The following is a 24704-nucleotide window of genomic DNA, read 5'->3' on the forward strand; positions in this document are numbered from 1 at the left end:
TTCAGCCCTCTCTAAGCAGTTTACAAATTTTTTTAGCAAATTGAGTCAGCAACTTGCCCCCAACAGTCCGGGTCCTCATTTCACCCACCTCGGAAGGATGGACGGCTGAGTCGACCTTGAGCCGGTGAGATTTGAACCGCTGAACTGCAGATCACAGTCAGCTGAAGTGGCCTGCAGTACTGCACCCTAACCCCTGCGCCACCTCGGCTCTTTTTATTGAACTTTTTTTATAAACTGCTGATGAATGGGATTGAAAACAATGGTTCCACCACAAATGCGCGCACAACAAAAGCGCGCCTGACTAAACCGCGGTGTCTAAAGCGTAGTGACAAAACCGTGCGACGAATGAGCGACTAATTAGCCCTAAAGCGCGCCGACAAAAGCGCGCCGACAGAAGCGCGCTGTAACGTAACCCTCAACCTAACCCTCAACCTAACCCTAAACCTAACCCTAAACCTAACCCTAAACCTAACCCTAAACCTAACCCTAAACCTAACCCTAAACCTAAATGTAAATCTTACCTTAAATGAAATCATGCTTCTGTCGGCGTGCTGTTGTCGGCGCGCTGTTGTCGGCGCGCTTTTGAAGTCACGGTTTTAGCGCCGCGGTGTTGTCAGCGCGCTTATGACATTCGCGCTTTTGACGGGTCACAAAAACAATTTAGTGTCAGGAACGATCCTTTGTAAATTAGAGATATGTTTTTAAAAAGGAATCTATGTAGACCAGTGGTTCTCAACCTGTGGGTTGGGACCCCTTTGGGGTTCGAATGACCCTTTCACAGGGGTCGCCTGAGGCCATCGGAAAACACATATTTTCGGTGGTCTTAGGAACCGAGACACCAATTTTATGGTAGGGGAGGGGGGTCACCACAACATGAGGAACTGTATTAAAGGGTCGTGGGCATTGAGAAGGTTAAGAACCACTGATGCAGACAGGAAATTTCAGGTTTGGACTGCAGGCACCATTCTGAAAAAAGCAGGCCCCAGTCACATTTGACGTACAACAACTTGTAGTTTACCATAGGCACTTTTTGAGCCTAAGGGATGTACTGAGCAGGACCCGCCACGCATGCGCAGAGCATCAAAAACGGACGTGATGACATCCAAGTGGGTGGGCGGAGCTTGCTACCATGCACGCCTGCAAAAGTAAGGGAACAGTGAGGAGGAATCTGCTGTGCCATGCGATTTAGATCAGCTAGAAAGCAGGATTTTCTGGATTTTCTGCTTTCTAGCTAATATAAATCGCACGTCACAGCTGATCACTGGAAAAACTAGTTTGCCTGAACTGGCAGCATTTTTTAAACCGTGGCACGACAAAACCGCGGTCCACTAAAGCGCGCCCGATTAAAGCGCGTCGCTGTCATCAGCAGCAGCACGACAACGACCGCGGAGAAAAAAGGGTGCTTTAAAAAGTGCTTTTAAAGCAAGCCGATTCATGTAAAGGTAAGGGTTAGGTTTAGGTTTAGGTTTAGGTTTAGGGTTAGGGTTAGGGTTAGGGTTAGGGTTAGGGTTAGGGTTAGGGTTAGGGTTAGGGTTAGGGTTAGGGTTAGGTTAAGGGTTAGGGTTAGGTTTAGGGTTACGTTAAGCGTTAGCGTTAGGTTTAGCGTTAGGTTAAGGGTTAGGTTTAGGGTTAGGTTAAGGGTTAGGTTTAGGGTTAGGTTAAGGGTTAGGTTTAGGGTTAGGTTAAGGGTTAGGTTTAGGGTTAGGTTTAGGGTTAGGTTTAGGGTTAGGTTTGGGGGGTTTAGGTTTAGGTTTACGCGTTAATTTTAGCTTTACCGCTCACAGCGTGCTTTTTTCGTCGCGCTGTGATGACGTCAGGTACGCGGTTTCGTCGAGCATGCTTTAGTTGACCGCGGTTTTGTGGTGGAACCTTTTTAAACTACCAGTTTGGGCGAACTGGTAGCATTTTACCCCTGGCGCAAATGTAAGGTATGAAGACATATATAGATCATAGGTAGCATTGACTGTATCCTATAAATGGTCCCATTTTGTTTACTGAACACTCATTTGCTTTGAGGTTGTTGTGAACTTTGTAAATATAATAAATCTTTTCCACCTGATTATAAAATGGGGTGAAACAGCAACTTTTGAGAACAACCTGAAAGTGATTACAGATAAGGACGAGCTTGTCCCATCTTCTGTTTTCCTTAATGTGAACAGCTCTGCCTTGAACCCTTCTGCAAAGATCTCTGGGAAAAAAATGCAATTGAGAAAAATGTCTCTCCAATCCTTTTAGTTCTTGAGTTTTCATTATTATTCTAACAAAAGGAAACGGAGTATGTCAGAAATGGGTACAAATGGCATTGCTGCTCACTGGAAGCAAGTAGCAATAGCACTTAGACTTATATACCACTTCTTTGTGCTTTCTAAGCATTTTTACAGATGCAGCATATTGCCCTAATAATCTGGATCCTCATTTTACTGACTTCAGAAGGATGGAAGCAGTGGTGGGATTCAGCCAGTTCGTACCTATTCGGGAGAACCAGTTGTTAACTTTCTAAGCAGTTCAGAGAACCGATTGTTGGAAGAAATCTCCTTTTGTTTTTTTCCACTTTCCAGGGCTAATCCTGTGAGGAAGGCAGGAAGGAAACATTCTAGTGTTGTTTCTAGCCTCATCTTTATTGCCCTGCTTACAGAAACTGCCTCTCCGGTTAACCCTTATTACATTGTAACAGCTAAGGTGAAGCGCCCATCGACGTGGGTGATGTTGAGTTGGCCACGCCCACCCAGTAGTCACATGACTACTGAGCCACACCTACTAAGCTGGTCATTAGGGCAGAGAACCGGTTATTACATTATTTGAATCCCACCACTGGATGGAAGACTGGATCAATCTTGAGCCAGTCAGGATCAAACTGCTGACAGTTGGCAGAATTAGCCTGCAATACGCATTAGCTCATACTTCATCACTCCTGGCCAACTTTCATGAAAATACCTTTAAAAAGCAGGTATGTATGAAAGAAAACTATATCACAACCAGGTCTGGCTCAACACAGTGTTATCAGCATGACAAACTGTGACCTTCAAAAACTGGACTTTGCAAAACCACAATTTCGTGTCGCATCCAAATCAACCAATATTCTCTCTCTCTCTCTCTCTCTTTTTATTATAGCTACAGCTTAGATATAAAAGCTTAGATATAAATATGTTGATACCTACCAAAGATAGAATTCTCTTCTTGAAAGTAATTTGACCCAGTTTGGATATAAATAAAGCATTTAATATGGAAAATTTACAGATAGAATTTACAGATACAGATTTACAGATGCAATAAAACAAAGCAAGCTGCATTAAAAATAGTGCCTGGAGGCCAGGGGTGGGTTTCAACCGGTTCGCGGCGGTCCCTGTAAGTAACTTCCGGGAACGGCGAAGGGCGCACCCGCCCGCCCGCGGTCCTTACCCGGTTTTGACGAGTTCTGCGCTTCCACGTATGCGCAGGACGCATACAGCGCGTCGTCCAGGAGCAGCTGGAGCATCGCACAGACGCTAGTACGCATGCGTGCACCACGCGCGTGCACGAGGATGCCACCGGCCCCGTTCCAACCGAACCGGTTGGAACGGGGCGAGAAACCCACCCCTGCTTGAGGCCCAATGCAAAAGACAGCTTCAAGGTCTGACAAATAGGCAGTGAGCAAAGAAAACTGAGGCTTGGTCTCCTCACCTACAATATTATTTGTTACAGCTTAAGTCAAACCACTGCCACCTATTTCTAGTTCTTTCTAGTACCAAGAATTTGACAATTGTCAAGGAAACTAATTAACCGTAGATTAAATTTCCCTACCAATGGTATTTTCCCATGTATTTCACTGTGGTCCACTGTTAAATCTGAATGAAAAGATTTGAAGTTTTCCTATCCTTAGAAACCTCAGGGAAACAAGGATTAGGATCCCTAGGATTAGTTTTGGGCCATGACTCCAAGTAGACTAACCCTAACCCTAGATTCATTTTCATTATCAAAGGGTTTCCCCCATGTACCGTATTTTTTGAGGGGTATAAGACGCACCTTTTTTCCTCAAAAAAGAGGCTGAAAATCTGGGTGCATCTTATACATCAAATACAGCATTTTTTGCCTTCTGAAGCCCCGCTCCCTTCACCAAAATGGCCGGGCATACCCTCATGGAGGCTTTCAGAGATAACCTGGGGGCTGGGGAGGGCAGAAATGAGCAAAAAAAACCAGGCCATTTTTTGCCTCCTCAGCCCCCAGCAGCACTCTATAAGGCTATGAGTGCATTTTTTTTTACAAAAAATGGGCTCGTTTTCGCAAAAAATGGGCCATTTTTGCTCCTTTTTGCCCCCCCCCCATCACTTTGCAAGCCTCCCCCCCAAGGCTATCCATGCCTTTTTGGGGGGAGAAATGCCCCGTTTTCGTGAAAAACAGGCCGTTTTGGGGAAGTTTGCAGAGTGCAAAAACTTTTTTTTCCTTTTGGAAAGCTCTCTAACTGATTGATGAGAGTTACATTGATCAAGTGCTGTGCCAGCAGAAACACCTACCTATCTAGTGTATTTCTCTCTATCTCTATTTCTCTCTCTATCCACCTACCTACCTACCTACCTACCTACACACACACACTCTCTCCCTACCTACCTACTGTATTTCTCTCTCTCTCTCTCCCTCTCTCTCTCCCTTTATCTACCTACCTACCTAACTACTCACTCTCTCTCCCTACCTATCTACTGTATTTCTCTCTCTCTCTATCCCTCTACCTACCTACCTATACACACTCACTCTCTCCCTACCTACCTACTGTATTTCTCTCTCCCTCTCCCTCTCTCTCTCCCTTTATCTACCTACCTACCTAACTACTCACTCTCTCTCCCTACCTATCTACTGTAGACAAGCACAAGCAGGTCCCTCAGAAAGACAAGTGAGTGGTATGCAGACTCTTTTATTTACCTTTAAACTCAAATGATGAAACTACAGGTTGGCTCCGCAGGTGTTCCAGGAGATCGCATTTTGTTCAACATTGTGGATGTCACTGTGCAGTTAGATATAATTTAGAAGTGTCAGAAGCCTGCTGCTCATCTACTAAATACCTAGTAGTGGTATTGGGAGACCAAGGCTGCATAGCAAAATAAATTTTCTGAGTTTTTTCAGGCATGCATTGTTATTTTTCCTTCCACAATTATAATTTTAGTTTATTTTTTCTGCTTTGTGGGTGTACAAAGCCACAGATGAAATAATAAGCAATTTGTATTTGCTTGATGCCTTTCAAGCCTAAGAATGAATCTGTTCTCTGTGTTTCTCTTATTATTTGGTTCAACCTCTAAAGTGGTTATTTCTGGCTTATTAATTTGCAGTTTAATCTGAAAGGTTGATGGGTAATTTGAAAGAGTATTTGAGGTAACCTCAAGCTGTTTGTTTCAATGCACATTCTTCTCCCTTTTCTTCTTTTTCAGGAGACAAGAATTCAGAAGAAAAAAGGATTAAAATGGTAATGTTGCATTATTAAAAATAAATGAGTGCAGAGATGGAATTATGAAATAAAAATAGATGAAGGTCAAATATTTAATAGCCTTTGGTGAAATTACAGCCTTTGAGAAAATGCCAGCAATACATACTTAGTTTGAATAGTTCCATTAGTCCTATTATTAATTATTCCACCTAGAACTGCAAACAAATAGCTGCAAATAATTTTGCTTCAAGGGAATGAAAATGCTAATCTAGCACATGCATCCTGAAACAGAATTTTAGGGCTTACAGAAACACCTGCAAAGCTTTTTTTAAAATCATAAATAATAGGGAGCTAAATAAAGTAATGATGTTTTTACTATACCCCTCTCAAAAATTCTGTTGAGCTATTTATTTACGGTATGCATTTTTATGTATTTATATCCCACTTTTATTATTTTTACAGATGACTCAAGGTGGTGAACATATCCAACACACCTTCCTCCTTTTATTTTTCCCACAACCACCACCATGCGAGGTGGATTGGGCTGAGAGAGAAGGTGACTGGTCCAAGTTCACCCATCTGGCTCTCATGATTAAGACGGGACTTGAACTCACAGTTTCTCATTATCTAACTTGGTAATTTAACCACTAGACCAAAATGTTTTTATTCCAAACATCTCATTTTTTGGCTTATGATGAAAGTATTTTGCCTATTGGTGGTTTTTGTTGTTAACTGCGAAGTTGTGTCCAACCCATCGCGACCCCATGGACAATGTTCCTCCAGGCCTTCCTGTCCTCTACCATCCTCCAGTCCATTTAAGCTCACTCCGACTGCTTCGGTGACTCATTCTCTGTCGTTCCCTTCTTCTTTTGCCCTCAATCGTTCCCAGCATTAGGCTCTTCTCCAGTGAGTCCTCCCTTCTCATTAAGTATTTGAGGATCTGGCCTTCTAAAGAGCAGCCAGGGTTGCTATTCTCTAGGACAGTGTTTCTCAACCTTGTCAACTTGAAGATGTCTGGACTTCCACTCCCAGAATTCCCCAGCCAGCGAATGCCACAGATGGACGATGAATTGCCCCTTCCAGAGGAAATAAAAGAGGAGCAAAAGTGGATTGGAGTTTGCAGGAGACAATTAGTTTGCTTAATTGGTTCCTGACTCTCCCATGCTCCTTGCCAAGTTTTGCTAGATGTCGGCCTTTCAGGTCTCCAAGATAAGGTCTGTGACTGTAAATCCTCCCTTGAAAGACTTTGATGGATGTGAATGAACAGAATTCACAGTAAATTAATAAAAGGGTGTTGTTGTTTTTTTCAGGACAAGAAATGTGCTTCATGCTTTCAGGAAGCCTCGGTCAGAACAGCTGGGGTGAAGCTAGGTTCTTGTCCTTGGAAGTTTTACACTTGGAAAAATGTCAACATAGTCCAAATGCTAGCACCTTGATGGTCAGCATCACTCCGAAAACAGAAGGCCGTTTGGATTTATTTGTTTATATCAGAGGTGGGTTCCTACCAATTTGGATCAGTTCGGCTGAGTAGGTAGTAAATCAGCGAGACACTCTCCCGAACTGGTTGTATTGGTGGCGCCATAAACGTTGGCATCTTGTTTTTTGCTTCTTTGCATGCTCAGAAGCCATTTTTTCGCTACTGCACATGCGCGCATAGCGCACATCAAGTGCATGCACACCCAAAGCGCGTCCCTGAGCAAACTGGCAGTAACAGAAGCCAGAGCCCATCCCAGGTTATGTGTGGGGTAAAGACTTGTGAAGGAGATAGCAATAGCAATAGCAGTTAGACTTATATACCGCTTCATAGAGCCGAGGTGGCGCAGTGGTTAAATGCAGCACTGCAGGCTACTTCAGCTGACTGAAGTTCTGCAGTTTGGCTGTTCAAATCTCACCGGCTCAGGGTTGACTCAGCCTTCCATCCTTCCGAGGTGGGTAAAATGAGGACCCGGATTGTTGTTGGGGGCAATATGCTGACTCTGTAAACCGCTTAGAGAGGGCTGAAAGCCCTATGAAGTGGTATATAAGTCTAACTGCTATTGCTATTGCTATTGCTTTCAGCCCTCTCTAAGTGGTTTACAGAGTCAGCATATCGCCCCCACAGTCTGGGTCCTCATTTCACCCACCTCGGAAGGATGGAAGGCTGAGTCAACCCTGAGATGTGACCTAGTCAAACCTCAAAGATATGGCCATTAACAATAAACCTAGGAGCAAAAATCAAGTGAGGTTCATGCGGCATTTAATCCCAGATAATTGGTTAATGGGTTAGTTTGTAGGAGGATTTTTTAATTATTTTTTCCCTTCTACAAACACCTTACAGTCATTACATCAACATTGTTATGTCATCATACCTGTACATGTATATAATATTTCGCTTCTATATTTACACACCTTTATACACAGTTCTATATATATTTATATATATTGTTTTTTGGCTTAATTAATTTTATTCTTGTTTTGCAGCCATTTGTACCAAAATTGTTCCAAATTTCATAATATTCCGACTCTTCTTTATCTTTTAATTTCAGTGTTAATTTGTCCATCTCTGCACAATCCAAAGTTTTTTTTTATCACTAATTCGTCCGAGGGGGTATTATTTTGTTTCCAGCATTGATCAAATGCTATTCTAGCTGTAGTTAGCAGATGTGTTAATATGTACTTAATTTTCTTTGTATATTTCCCCTTTGATTATTCCCAGCAGAAAGATTTCGGGTTTGTATTTTATCTGTTCTCCTGTAATTTCTTGCACCCATTTCCAAATTTTTGTCCAATATTTTTCTGTTTCCGGGCACGTCCACCATATGTGATAATAAGTCTCTTGTACTTTTTTACACTTCCAGCAGGTCGGCTTCATGTTTGGGTACATTTTAGCCAATCCTGTTGGTGATAAATGCCAACGATAAAACATTTTGTATATATTTTCTTTAAGTGCTGCTGATTGTGTTAGTTTATAATTTGTGTTCCAAATTCTTTCCCAATCCACTAATGCTAATGTAGGAGGAAAGGAAATAAAAAACACTGTGTGGCCTGTACGGTGTATGCATGGATGTGTGTGTCTGTGTAGGTAGGTAGGTAGGTAGGTAGGTGGGTGGGTGGGTGGGTGGGTGGGTGGGAGGGAGGGAGGGAGGGAGGAAGGAAGGAAGGAAGGAAGGAAGGAAGGAAGGAAGGAAGGAAGGAAGGAAGGAAAATTTAGTACCATGTAACAACAGAAGCAAAGGATAAGTTTCCATCATTTTGATATTTCCTTTCAACGAAGGCTGGTCTTCCCTTACCTTCTGTTCTCACAGAAGCCTCCTGGATGGCTCCAAGAAGCAGAGCATGAATTTCTGCTTCTTGTTCCTTAGCAACTTGAAAAAAACACAAAGTGCCTTCATCTCTGCTAGTGTTTGAGCCATCATGACTGGTTGAGAGATCTATATTCCATGAATTAGTCTAGCACATTCACATTGTCTAGCTTCTAGTCTAACACCTTTAACCATTCCACCAACTGGCTCTCAAAATTTGCTCCACTATAATATTTTTGGTCCACCTCAGATCTTCAAGGAAGGCATCAGGTCTACTGCTACCTATTTTTGACTTTTTGCAATGAGAGAATATTATTTTAACATCCCAAGGAAGGAGCAGTGCAATTTCACTAGCTAGATTTTCCTATATCAGAACTTTCTGAATATCGTGAATTATAACTTACATCATTCCCATAACTTGGTCATGGGTAACAGAAGCAAGGGGGTAAAAATTATGAATATATAAATCTGAAACCCTGCCTTGCTCCCATTCTACATTTCCATACACAGAGGTGGGTTCCTACCAGTTCGCACCTATTCAGTCAAATCTACTGAACCGGTTAGAAGAGGTTCCACCAGTGGACCCGGAAAGCAGGCCACACCTACAGAAGAGGTTCCAAAAAATTTTGAAACCCCCCACTGCCACACACACACACACACACACACAGAGACAGACAGACAGACAGACAGATAGACACAGAGAGAGAGAGAAAGAGAAAGAAAGAAAGGAAGAAATAAATAAATAAATAAAAAAGAAAGAAAAAGAGTGAGAGAGAGATGAAAGAAAAAAAGAAAAAAATGACAGAGAGACAAAAGGGAAAAGAGAGGGGGGGGGGGGAGAAAGAAAGAAAACACATGGCCGGCAAGCCACTCCCACAAAGGAGGCCACACCCACAGAGTAGGTTCCAAAAAATTTTGAAATCCACCACTGTCCATACATATTCCTGCCGTCCAACAATGTTTGCCATTCATACCTGGAAGAAAACCATTTCCCAACTTTTTTAAAAAAATCATCGTGAATTAATCTTTCAAATGGTTGAATGTAATCCGAATCTCAGCCAAATCCATCCCAGCCTTTGCTAATTAACTTTGGAGCTAATCCCAAATGTGATTGGGCAGACAAATTCCTGGTGTGTCCAATCACACTTGGCCAATAAAGACCATTATTGTATTGCATTGCATTGCATTTTACAGTCATTCTACATAACATAGAAAAGGACCCCATAGTAGCATTCTGATAGGAGAGGGAAAATGAGTGACACTTGGACATTTTTGCCTTTCTGTATTCGCAAGAGGGATTTGATTGAACCAGAAATTCCATAACAGGCACTGCAGCTTTGGCGTGTGAAACAGGCGGAAGCGGACAGCTTTAATTCAAAGAAAAACTAGTGCCAATCTCTGGGTAAAATAGAGCCCATTCAGCCGATAACTAGCGTTAAGCTTCAGTTAAATTGGCAAAGAATATTTTCAGTGGTAAGAAGGCTCCGTATTGGAAGGATTAGAACACCTTATTTTCCCAAGGTTCATGGCTAAAGAGAATCCAGTAAAACACATCAGGAGTAGGGGGGGGGGTCAAAGAAAATATGTTTATTCAATTCAGGTTGGATGGCAGCTGTGATGGACTGGTCCTCTTTCTCTCTTCTGGTAGGTTTTTACTTTAAAGATTTAGCTAATCATTACCAATAAGATGGTAACGTGTCAGCTTCTTACAATAGGGTCTGCTTTCATCAGCATGGACATCTTCCTCCTGAGCGATCCTTCCTTCCGATACAGATGTTTCCTTATCTATAGTTAACCAGGATGTTTATATAAAATGGACAACTTATCTTTCCCATTTTTTTTCCTTCACATAAAATAGATGTCTTTTTCATGTAGCTTTTGCTCTGCGATGGGCTCAATTGTTTATAACGGAAGAGGCAGTCTTTTCTTTTTTTTCTAAAATGGCATTACTGCTACCTGGGCAGTCTTTCATCAATCCTTATTTTTAACTTTACTGTAAATATATCAGGAGAATATAGGAGGCAGTGAGTTCTAGTCAGGGGTGGGTTTCTCGCCCCGTTCCAACCGGTTCGGTTGGAACGGGGCCGGCGGCGTCCTCGTGCACGCGCGCAGTGCACGCATGCGTACTAGCGCCTGTGCGATGCTCCAGCTGCTCCTGGAGGATCGCGCAGGCGCTGTATGCGTTCTGCGCATGCGTGGAAGCGCAGAACTCATCAAAACCTGGTAAGAAACACGGGCGGGCGGGTGGATCCTTCGGCGTTCCCGGAAGTTAGTCACTTCCGGGTTCGCCGACCAACCGGTTCGCGGGGACCGCCGCGAACCGCCTGAAACCCACCCCTGGTTCTAGTTCTGCCTTAGATATGAAAGCCGGCTGGGTGACTTGGGCTAATCACTCTTTGTCAGCCCAACCCACCTCACAGGGCTGTTGTTGTGGGAACTTTTACATCGTTGCAAGGACTCTGCATAAAAGTCTACATACAGTAGATACCAAGCTTCAAGCTCAAGTATTTAGGAATACTTTGCTACAATCTGCATTTTAATACAGGTAATCCTCAACTTATGACTGGTCACTTAGTAACTGTTATTATAGACTTCTCCCAAAGCTACATATGACCAGATTTGAACTTACGATGCTTGCACCCTACTGCAGTCACATCAGTGGTGGGTTTCAAAAAAATTTGGAACCTCTTCTGTAGGTGTGGCCTGCTTTCCGGGTCCACTGGTGGAACCTCTTCTAACCAGTTCGGTAGATTTGATGAACCGGTTCTACCGAACTGGTGCGAACCAGTAGGAACCCACCTCTGAGTCACATGAACACATTTTGGGTATTCAGCAACTAGCCTGCATTCATGGTTCTTTGCAGCAACCTGAGGTCACATGGCTCTGGTTTATGACCATTTTTTGGCAAAACGCCCCCATTGCAGACAATGGATTCACTTGATAACTGGAGTGTTCATTTAATGACTGCTGCAAAACAAGTGGTGAAATCTGGCTGGGTCACAGGGTGATCTGTTTAACAACTGGCAGGGCCGTATTTCGGGCTCAATTACGGTTGTAAGTTGAAGGCAGTGGTGGGATTCAGCCAGTTCGCACCTATTCGGGAGAACCGGTTGGTAACTTTCTAAGCAATTCGGAGAACCGGTTGTTGGAAGAAATCTCATGTTGTTTTTTTCCACTTTCCAGAGCTAATCCTGTAAGGAAGGCAGGAAGGAAACATTCTGGTGTTGTTTCTAGCCTGATCTTTATTGACCTGCTTACAGAAACTGCCTCTCCGGTTAACCCTTATTACATTGTAACGGCTAAGGCAAAGCACTCATCAACGTGAGTGACATTGACTTGGCCACGCCTTGATGATTAAGATAGCCGTTTTTGTATTGCCAAACAAGGAAAGATATTACTCAAAGAATACACTTTTTGTATAAAAATATATGCATACAGATGTAAGTTTTATATTGTACATTTTTGTATACTATAAAATTCAAAAAGAAATGCAAATGGTTTCATTGTCGCAAAGGTGATTATGCCTTTGGATCTTCTTAGCCCAGCATATATGATGGATCACCCACTAAGAAACAGGATACCCGAGATGGCGCAGTGGTTAGGGTGCAGTACTGCAGGCCACTTCAGCTGACTGTTATCTGCAGTTCAGCGGTTCTAATCTCACCGGCTCAAGGTTGACTCAGCCTTCCATCCTTCCGAGGTGGGTGAAATGAGGACCCAGGCTGTGGGGGCGATATGCTGACTCTGTAAACCGCTTAGAGAGGGCTGAAAGCCCTATGAAGCGGCATATAAGTCTTAACTGCTATTGCTATACCCCCATTCTCAGCAGGAGAAGTAACCTAGAGAAATGTCATTGTATAACATGTTCATTTGAAATGAGGAAATGGGATGACACATACCCAAAATTGAATAGGAAGTCACAAGGTTTGGCAACAGAGGTAGAATGACCAAATATGGATCAACGGCAGAAAGTGCAACTCGGGGCAGAAGGACACAGTAGGCTTGAGCAAGCTCTAGGGGCAATTGGACACGTTGACTTAAGCAAGGTGTAACTCCATAAAAGGTAATAAGAATGGACTGATTTTTATGAATTTTTCCTTTCTTGTTTCTGGCATCCAATGGTGTTCTGACCCCCCTTCTCCATCCAGGAACGAAAGCCACAAGCAAACGTAAATAAGAATACTTTTAAACAGTCCAGGCTCTTGTTGGCTACAAGCCCAAAATAAACAAAGAGATAAGCTCTCTGGCAGCAATTACTACAAACCTAGGCAATGCAAACAAGCTCTCATAGCAAACCACTTCTCCAAGTTGGTTTCTCTGAATCATGAACGTGAATGAGAACGTTGACTCCTGCAACCAGGGCGTGGCACAGTCTCTTTTATACTCAGGAGAGGATCTTAATCAGCATCAGCTAAGCACAATCATCTCCTACAATTACGCAGTTGTTCTTTACGTCGAGTAGCCCTTCGCCTGCGTGCATCCTGAAACAACTCCCAAATGTTTTCCTGAACATTCCCTTTCATCCAATGCTCTGCTGCCACCTGGTGGCCAACCAGTCTCTCCCCACCCTGCTTGGGAGTCGACACTCTGTCCAGGGTCCTCCACCTCCTCCAAGGCCAACTCATAAGACCCCTCGCTGTCGGAGTCTGGCGGCAGCTCCAACGGCTCCTGCCGGGCCACAAAACAATGGCATAAATGATCGTGCTTTGTTGCTGTTTGAGGTCTTGGTTCCTTTAGTGGCTGGGAGCCTTTTGCTGAAGCGCTTCAATAAAAGTTTTGCAAAAGGCCATCGCTCTCATGTCTGGCTCTGATCGGCTCTGATCGGCCAGGCTGACCCATTTTTGGGACAACCCTGCCAACTTAAAAGTGATTTGAAGGCCACTAATACTCTCCCACTTATGGTTCTTAATAGTTAAGCCAGGCTGAGACTCAGTTAGTCCATGATTACCTGCTAATTAATAAGGCACAGATACATTCTCTTGTGGGAAGTTATCATCCAGCCCCTTCCCAGAAAAATGAAATATCCTAAGAAATATTGAAAAGGCAGAATATTTCTCTGGATGTGAAAAGAAAGAAACATGTTTTAAAAGACAGAATAGTTGCCTGTAGCTTCCTGCCCATCCCCACTGTTAATGGGCCATTAAGACGCCCAAGCTAGTCCACTTTACATAATAAAGACTTCACCAGCAGCTACAGGAAAGCATGATAATATTGGCCCTTTACTCAACTGACCACATGGCATCTGAGAACTCATCTATAGCTGGATTCAAAACACAGCCTAGAGAGTAGCCCCCTGCGTGGCACCATGGGAGTCTGACAACCAATCAGAATACATTTCTTAGACAGGAACAGGAAACAGAGAGGTGGGACTAAACAGGGTATAAAAAGCCAAGCAAGCCCCTCCTTCAGCCCTTCTCTTCTTCTCCACCAACATTGAAGCATGTGATCCCCTTTTCTGTCCAGGGCTCAAGCCATGTGGTCCTGTCCACCATTAAAACCATCTTTCCAAGGAGCCTCCATGTCTCCAGTGTCTTTTTCCTCACTTGGAGCCGAACCCAGAAGGACATTTCTTTCATCACTCTACAACAAGAAATCTACCTTTACATTTAACTATCCATGCTGTGGAGTTAAGGAAAGAATTATTAAATGGAACGCATTTCACTGAAGAAACAAATGTTTGCGAAGAGATACAAACAAGGTGTTTTTTGAAATCCAAAAAGAATGTCCTCGACACTGCAAGAAAGATGGGAAATTTCTAATCTTTCTAATCTTTAATTGTTGCTAACAGCTCTTCGAGGTGTCAAATAGCAACTTGTTCATAACTTCTCACTGTTATTCCACTTTTAAATAATACATAGGACCCTGCAGTGAACTGGATTCAAGAGGCAAACTGTGATTTGAAGCACATTTGAGTGTGCACATAGCACCTGTTGGGAACACATTAACGTGATGATGAAAACTGCCCACCCACACTCTGAATCACTTTTTGCCCTTTGAATCCAGATCTCTGTAAATCCTTCGCAAATGTACACATTAATAAAAAAAAATGGAAGCGCAGTTAAGAATGTCTCAGCTATTTATATCAAAAGATATAATAATCTTATCTGCAAACAAGGAAACATACTTAGGAATAGAACTTTTCTCATCCATCTACTCAAATCTCTCTCTCTCTCTCTCTCTCTCTCTCTCTCTGTGTGTGTGTGTGTGTCTGTGTGTGTCTGTGTGTGTGTCTGTGTCTGTGTGTGGGTGTGTGTTTTGCTGGATCACATCTGTAAGTTGTTATTAATATGTAAATTTATTCTTAAAACCAAAAATGCAATACATTCAACTTCTAATCTCCATTGTTCAGTTTTTGTGTTTATTGTGCTAATATGATCTGGTTTTTTTTTCCTATTTTCTTAATATTATTTTGGTGCATTTCAAAGATCTGTATAATATTTTAGACAGATTTCTCACTTAACATTTTTGTAGGCCAAACCAAAGGATCATGCTGCTCCTTCACTCTCTTCTTCTCTTTCTCTCTCTGTGTGAGTCTATCTGTGTGTATGTGTCAGTGGTGGGTTTCAAAAAAATTTGGAACCTCTTCTGTAGGAGTGGCCTGCTTTCTGGTGGAACCTCTTCAAACCAGTTCGGTAGATTTGACGAACCGGTTCTACCGAATAGGTGCGAACTGGTAGGAATATAGCAATAGCAATAGCAGTAGACTTATATACCGCTTCATAGGGCTTTCAGCCCTCTCTAAGCGGTTTACAGAGAGTCAGCATATTGCCCCCAACAATCCGGGTCCTCATTTTACCCACCTCGGAAGGATGGAAGGCTGAGTCAACCCTGAGCAGGTGAGATTTGAACCGCTGAACTGCTGATTTAGCAGTAGCCTGCAGTGCTGCATTTAACCACTGCGCCACCTCGGCTCACCCACCTCTGCGCCAAAGCAATAGCAATAGCAATAGCAGTTAGACTTATATACCGCTTCATAGGGCTTTCAGCCCTCTCTAAGCGGTTTACAGAGTCAGCATATCACCCCCACAGTCTGGGTCCTCATTTTACCCACCTCGGAAGGATGGAAGGCTGAGTCAACCTTGAAGGCACATGGAACACTGTTACCTTCCTACCAAAGGCGGTTCCTATTTTTCTAATTGCATTTTTACATGCTTTCGAACTACCAGGGTGGCAGAAGCCTGGACAAGTAACGGGAGCTCACTTCGTTACGCGGCCCTCGGGATTCAAACTGCTAAACTGCCTCTCTTTCTCATCGACAAACTAAACATCTTAAGTGTTTGGAGGATTTGCTATCCTGCTGCCCTGCAGATACGTTGGAATCACACATTCCAAAATTCCCAGCGAGAAGAGTGTGAGGCGGGACATAAAGTGAATCAGGATATAAAAGTAAGACATGACAGAAAGAAGGAATAAAGACTTGCTTTTAAGACATGCGCAATAGGGAATGTTAAAAGCCTAGCCACAAGAGTACAAGCTAGCCACAGAAAGTTACTGGTACAGTTAAGCAAGATATGTAGTAACAGGAACTACGAACCCATCAGCGCTAGCATGTTATATTCCCGTGTTCTGCTGCTTTTGAAAGATATATGAGAACTGTCTTTTCTATAAGTGGTTGTTCAGATGTTCAAATGGCTGTCTTGCCTTAACTTGCTCTGAACCTTGGTACCAATAAAGCCACTTCTTTTGATTCCGATATCCGAGTCCCTTAATTTCCTGCAACAAGTGAATGGATGAGAATTGAGGGGTTTATTTTACCAGTGGTTAATTGAGGGGTTTATTTTACCAGTGGTTAAATGCAGTACTGCAGGCCACTTCAGCTGGCTGTTATCTGCAGTTCAGCGGTTCTAATCTCACCGGCTCAAGGTTGACTCAGCCTTCCATCCTTCCGGCTAGCTGATGAGAGCTAAATAGCTTGAAATAGATCTATACTAGTCTCCCTTTATTTATTTATCAGCATAAATATAACATACATATATATATATATATATATATATATATATATATATATATATATATATATATATATATATATATATATATATATGACAGCTAAATAGCTTGAAATAGATACCGGGGGTTGTAACTATATATATATATATATATATATATATATATATATATATATATATATATATATATATATATATATTTATATTTGTTATATTTATGCTGATAAATAAATAAAGGGAGACTAGTATAGATCTATTTCAAGCTATTTAGCTCTCATCAGCTAGCCATACCCATGCTGGGAATCGAACCTGTGCTCTATTGCCTCTTAGGCAGATGTGTTAACCATTGAGCTACAGAGCTCGACTCCTTATCAGCCAGCCAGGGTGAGAGGTATATATTTAAAGTCACAACCCCTGGTATGCCTATATATGTATGTATGTATGTATGTATGTATGTATGTATGTATGTATGTATGTATGTATGTATATATATATATATATATATATATATATATATATATATATATATATATATATACACACACACACACACACATATACATACATACATACATACATACATACACACACATACATTAAGGGCTGGATGCTTTATCTAATTAAATGCTCCGCAACTATACTTAGATCAGCCTACTGAATGACATAATTTTACCTTTTTATTGGCTGTGTTGGGAGTTGAAGGATCACATTTGTGAATGTTTCAAATTTGTTTTAATAAGGCATCAAGAAAATAGATGCAGCCAGCACTGAAGGGCTCAGTTTGAATAGTCACTTCCTTTCCTTTCTAAAAACACGGTGCTTTAAAGGGCAGCTGGCAATGCCAATTATAGCCCAACGTTTGCATGGGCATGATAAGATTCACTCCTTCCATCCTTCACCAACAAATTGGATTAGGCTGTATGTCCTTTCCACAGCTGACATGCCTACTGGGAGATTCTCTGCCCTCTGCAGATGAATGGATCCTCTTATCTTAAATGGACAATAACATGTTTGGGCCCGGAGGTTACACCGAGAGAAATATTAAACATCTGAAAATGACTTGTCCTGTTTTGTATGCCATGGGTCCCTGAAGGAGAATCTGTTTTAGCGACAAAAATCCCTTCAACTTCCAACTTCCTGGCTAAATTCTAGACATTTTAACTAGTTCAATATATATATATAAACCTGCAAAAATAAGACAGCAATAATTTTCATTGGGATTTTTTGGGAAGGGTTGGGGAGAGGACAATTCTAAAAATTTTATTTGCAGGAAGATGGTTTCATGTTGAACAAACCACATTATCTATTCTTCCATCGATTCATTAACATTCATTAACAGCCCTCTTACTTCAGATTTGAGTCTTCGTGGCATCTGCTTATAGCTCTTATCCAAAGAGACCAGTTACCTTTTTTTTAGAACTGCAATGAATCCATTTATAAAATGCATTAAGATATTGCATTATTATTTTTTTGGAAAACTTGAAGAAAATAGAAAACAAAAACAAAAGAAAGTCCATGAGAAATCATACTACCTAGCAAGATCATCCTTGCTCCCCCCCATCTGAAACCATTTATATTTTAAATTTATATTTGTGGATTTATATTTCCACGAAATACATCAACTCTGGTTTTACTTAATTTAAAACAGGTTTAATCCCACCTTTTCTACTTTAAAAGCTTCTAGCCGCCAAACTATACGCAGAGTTGTCGAAGTGTGAGTTCCACAAAACCTCACTGGATTACCAAGAAGAGCCGAGGTGGCGCAGTGGTTAGAGTGCAGTACTGCATGCCACTTCAGCTGACTGTTATCTGCAGTTCGGCTGTTCAAATCTCACCGGCTCAAAGGTTGACTCAGCCTTCCATCCTTCCGAGGTGGGTAAAATGAGGACCCGGATTGTTGTTGGGGGCGATATGCTGACTCTGTAAACCGCTTAGAGAGGGCTGAAAGCCCTATGAAGTGGTATATAAGTCTAACTTATATAGGGATGTTTCTAATTTTCAATATTATGTGGTGTAATTCTGGTTTGTGTCAGATCTGGAATTACAGCAGATTACAAATTACAAATTTGCCAATTTGAGGCCCACCTAAATAAAAAGAAATTTGCTTTGGAGGATGGACTTTGAACATTTCCTTTTTGAATTGGTTTCATGATCACTTGGAAACCTGACAGCCAGTTTGGCTCAGCATAGCAAACAACCATATAAATCATTTATTGTATCATACCATCTAAGGAGATAAGTAGCGGAGGACCAATAAATACAAATTATACAACTATTTAACTGCAGCAATACTTCACTTGACTTCACTTTCTATAGACTGCAATACTTTCAATTTCATTTCAAAGAGTCTCATCTTCCAGGTATACAGTTGGAGAGGAATTGAGAAACTTCTCATGGAAGACAGAAAAACTCCATTATACAATGGATTCTGATTTGCTTTTTATTTGGATTTTATTCTAAATTTCATGGGTCATTTAGTGTATTATAATTATTATCATTATCATCATCACCACCATCATCTCTAAATGTGTATGCTACACCTCTTGAACATGGCACAGTGGTTAGGGCGCAGTACTGCAGGCCACTTCAGCTGACTGTTATCTGCAGTTCAGCGGTTCTAATCTCACCGGCTCAGGGTTGACTCAGCCTTCCATCCTTCTGAGGTGGGTGAAATGAGGACCCAGACTGTGGGCGCGATATGCTGACTCTGTAAACCGCTTAGAGAGGGCTGAAAGCCCTATGAAGCAGTATATAAGTCTAACTGCTATTGCTATCTTCAGGGAGAGAGAGAGACAGAGGGGAGGGAGGGAGGGAGGGAGGGAGGGAGAGAGAGAGAGAGAGAGAGAGAGCATAAGATGAAGGACTGGCATACACACTGAAGGCACAACCAAGAAGCTGGCATTGCGTGTAGGAACATCTTGTTCCTGCAAGCAATGTAGTGTATGGGCTAGACTCTCCCAAATCCAGATCCCTCAGAAAATCATGTAGAATAAAAGGGTTGAAATCCGGTGGGACATCCAGATCCAGGCAAACAGACAGGTACTGGCCAATCAACTAGACACCGTGGTAGTAGACAAAGGTCAGTAGACAAAGGTCAGGTAATGAGAAATGAAATGGTGCCACGTGACAACATCAGGAGGTGCTGCAGAAGTACCAGGGGCCGAAGGAGGGAACTGGAGAGGATGTGGAAAATAAAGGCCAAAAAGTTCCCAGTGGTGGCGGTAGGAGCAGTTGAGTCTGTGGCTCTTAAGCTGAGAGAGTGGCTCCAACAGATCCCAAGAATGACCTCAGAGATTTTTGTCCAGAAGAATGCAGTGCTAAGAACAGCTAAGAACCTGCATAGAACCCTCAGACTCTCAGGCTTCTGCTGGAGGACCTGAGGGAAGACACAGACCATCTATACCAGAGGTGAGTTGTTTCCGGTTTGGCCCGGTTCAGGTGAACCGGTAGTGGTATTTTGGCCTGGGTCACAGAACCGGCAGTGACCCAGGCTGGCCGCGCCCCTGAACCGGTACCCCGGTTGCTGCTGCCATTGCCGGCATGTTGTTTAGTAGAGTGTGCGCACGTGCGCAGTTCACTGTAAATTGTTCTGTGCAAAGCGCGTGCAAAGCAAACCAGTAGTAAAAAACGGGAGCAACCCACCCCTGATGTATACAGACCAGAAGAGAATAGGAATGTGTGTGTGTGTGCAGAAGAGGCTGTGTGTGCAGAAGAGGCATTCTAAAAGGCTTTGATAAGTTTGTTCCATCATATGTGTGATCTGCAAAGTGATCCCCAGTTAATGACTTGAGAGCAAGTAGAAGAAGCGACCATTTTGAACTGGTCTCAGCACTGGAGTATCAGTACCGGTCCTTACAAGAGACACACACACACACCCCAAACTGACATATTCTGGGCCAGCTGGAATTTCTGGACAACCTGAATGTTGTTTACTATTTTACTTTTGTGTACTATTTTGTGTCTATTGTCTGTACCCTCCCTTCCCCATTTTATGTAAGCCGCCCTGAGTCCCCTCAGGGAAAAGGGCGGCCTATAAATATTAATAAAATCACAAATCACAAAATCACAAACCTTCAAAGGCAGATTCAGAAAATCTCCTGTAAATAGCAATATCGATAGCAGTTAGACTTATATACCGCTTCATAGGGCTTTCAGCCCTCTCTAAGCGGTTTACAGAGTCAGCATATTGCCCCCAACAACAATCCGGGTCCTCATTTTACCCACCTCGGAAGGATGGAAGGCTGAGTCAACCCTGAGCCGGTGAGATTTGAACCGCCAAACTGCCGAACTAGCAGTCAGCTGAAGTGGCCTGCAGTGCTGCATTTAACCACTGCGCCACCTCGGCTCCCCTTGCCAGTAAAGGGCTGGCAATGCGTTGCAAAGAAAGACGGGGGGGGGGGGAAATCTCTCAGTGCTTTTTAAAAAAAAGTGTTCTCAAAGAAATTCTTTTTTTAAGCACACTCTTAAATGGCAGCTTGCCATCAAAACCATTGTGATAGTCGGGGGGGGGGGGGAGCAGATTGACAGTGGCAATTGAACAGTGCACCAGAAATAGAAATCAGTATGAAAAATGCTGAGTTCCATTAAAAATGTTCCTTTTTTTTTCTACACCTGGCGGTTCAATGCAATATTCCCCATACTGAGGCCCAACCATTACGTTGGGATTCTGAATTGTAAAGTGAACGTGCTTTTGGGAGGCAAACCTTCTCCTCGATGTATATTACGTGTACAAGCCTTGTGGTCTGATTAGCAGCAGCTATCAGAATCATGCCTGGAGTGCTAATACAGGTAGTCCTCAACTTACAACAGTTAATTTAGTGACCATTCAAAGTTACAAGCGTGACTTATGACCATTTTTCACACTTACGATCTTTGTAGCATCTCATTTCATTTCATTTCATTTTATTTGTCTTGTATGCCGCCCACTCCCGGAGGACTCCGGGCGGCTCACAATAGACAAGGGAAAGGGGATAAATAGACAAGACAACACTTTAAGAAAGACGCAACATTCACAATTTCCGTGGGGCTGGATGTTTCACAAGCCCCCCAGCCTGCTGGAGCAGCCAGGACTTGGTGGCTTTGCGGAAGGCCGGGAGGGTAGTAAGGGTTGGAATCTCCATGGGGAGGTCATTCCAGAGGGCTGGAGCTGCAACAGAGAAGGCTCTCCCCCGGGGAGTCGCCAGCCGACATTGGCTGGCAGATGGAATCCGGAGGAGACCTAACCTGTGAGATCTTATCGGTCTGAGGGAGGTAATCGGCAGGAGGCGGTCTCTCAGGTACCCAGGTCCGATGCCATGTAGGGCTTTATAGGTAGCGACCAGCACCTTGAAGAGGATTCGGAGACTAATGGGTAGCCAGTGCAGCTCACATTGTCATGTGATTGAAATTTGGATGCTGGCCAATTAGTTCATATTTATGACCTGTTGCCATGTCCTGGGGTTATGTGATTCCCCTTCTGCAACCTTTTAAAAGCAAACTCAATGGGGAAGCCAGATTCACTTAACAACCTTGTTACTGACTTGTTGTGGCCCAGCAGGAGCCGTTGGAGCTGCCACCAGATTCCAACAGCGAGGGGCCCTATGAGTCGGCTCCGGAGGATGTGGAGGACCCTGGACAGGGTTCCGACTCCAAGCAGGGTGCAGAGAGGCTGGTTGGCCACCAGGAGGCACCTGAGCCTTGGAGCAGTGGGGAGGAGACAAGGGAGTGTGATCCGGATGTCAGCAGTGAGTTGTTCCTGGATGCCCATCACGGAAGAGCTGATAGGCGTAGGGAACAGTTGCGCAGTTACAGGAGATAATTGCACTCAGTTGGTGGTCATTAGGCTCCTTTCAAGACTATAAGAGGACTGCTTGTGCACACGCCCTGTTGCAGGAGTCAACACATCGACTAAAATTTGGAAAACTTTTGTGGCTAGCTTGGCAGGCTGGATTGCTGCCAAGGCTTGTCTGTCTGCTAATATATTCCTTAAAGTATCTTTGGCTCGGCGTGCTTTGGTGTGGGACGAGGGGGGTCAGAACAGTGACTTATCAATTGCATTCATTCATTTTTTCATTTATTACATTTATTGGCCTCCCATCTCACCATAGGGTAACTCTGGTCTTTATGACCTTTGACAGCACACTTGCTTCACCTGTGGATGTCACCTGCAGAGACAGTGCAGGGCTGCTATCAAAATTTTCACTTGCTTCACCTGGGCAGACCCACAGAGGTTTTGTCCAGGTAAAACAAAGCCTAGAATGGGTTTTAAAAGATAGCTTAAGAGATGGTCCAGCACCGGCCAAAACAACTGTCAATCACAGATTCCTTCCCCTTCTCCTTCCCCTTTCATGTGGACTGGAATTGCAAAATATGGGAATCCTGGCTTTAAGAAATGTTCCTTTTGGGAGGCACTAGTTCAAAGACATCAAAATCTTCAGCTCATCGATTCCTTCAAGAACTTTCAAATTATTCATCCATCCCCAAACATTTATTACATGGAAATAATGTTATAAATATCACTTTAACTGATAGTATTATGAATAGTAATAATAGTGATAGCATTTAGACTTATATACTTTTTTTTACAGTGCTTTACAGCCCTCTCTAAGCAGTTTACAGAGTGAGCTTGTTGCCCCCATCAATTTGGGTCCTCATTTTACCAACCTCGGAAGGATGGAAGGCTGAGTCAATCTTGATTAATAAATAACAATAATGAATTTCTCAATAATCAATAATGAATACTGACCATTTTGGAAAACCCTGTACTAGAACAATGATTTCTTCTGCCAACTCAAACATTACGGCTCCATATTCCTTTGATTTTTATTTTTATTTTACACTCGTGCCAGAAGCACCAAGTCGCTACCCGTTTGAAAGGATGACTGACATGTACAGTAGAACTATTTTGATCCATTTTTTCATTGTAAAAAAAATTCCAGATGGGAAGCAGATAAACAAAACAGATGAGAAATTTGAAAATATTGTGAGTTTACCCTTTGCCAAAACCCTCATGTAAATGCATTCTTTAAGGCACCGTTAATTATTATTTAGAAATGTCTCTTTGCCAACAAAGGCTTTTGTTGGCAAGCTAATTCACTCAGTAGAGTTACTGTGACTCTTCTCAATGTTGATGGCTATTTTGACTTATTTATCTGCACTTGAGAAAATCCATTGTACAAGAAAGAGTTTGCGTGGAATCAGTAGGGTAGGAAATGTATTTCCTAAAACATCACATGGGGAACAACTTTCTTCTTGCTGTTCTCTTTCATTAACACAAGCCATCCCTTATTTCATTCAGTTTTCTTTGGACAGAATTGTGCACAAAGTATTACATGCAGAAACATAGAGGTTTGTATTTTATATACCTTCCCCTTTATATTTATATATTTATACATTGTCTATTATCTATCTATCTATCTATCTATCTATCTATCTATCTATCTATCTATCTATCTATCTATCTCTATCTATCTATCTATCTATCTATCTATCTATCTATCTATCTATCTATCTATCTATCTATCATCTATCTATCATCTATCTATCATCCATCTATCTATCTATCTATCTATCTATCTATCTATCTATCTATCTATCTATCTATCTATCTATCTATCTATCCCACAGATTAGGCCTCCTCCGAATTCCATCCGCCGGCCAATGCCGACTGGCGACTACCCGGAGGAGAGCCTTCTCTGTGGCTGCTCCGACCCTCTGGAACGAACTCCCCATGGAGATTCGAACCCTCACCACCCTCCAGGCCTTCCGCAAAGCCCTTAAAACCTGGCTGTTCCGACAGGCCTGGGGCTAAAGAGCTGTTGCCCCCGTCTTGAATGGTATGACTGTTGTGTGTTTTTAAATTATGTATTGTTATGTTTCGTCTTTCATTTTCTGTCTGTACCCCCCCCTTCCCTGATTTGAATTGTGAGCCGCCCTGAGTCCCCTTCGGGGGAAAAGGGCAGCATATAAATATAATCAAATCAAATCAAATCAAATCTATCTATCATCTATCTATCTATCTATCTATCTATCTATCTATCTATCTATCTATCTATCTATCTATCTATCTATCTATCTATCTATCTACCTACCTACCTACCTACC

This window comes from Thamnophis elegans, chromosome 3, assembly GCF_009769535.1.
Source record: "Thamnophis elegans isolate rThaEle1 chromosome 3, rThaEle1.pri, whole genome shotgun sequence".
Classification (NCBI taxonomy): Eukaryota; Metazoa; Chordata; class Lepidosauria; order Squamata; family Colubridae; genus Thamnophis; species Thamnophis elegans.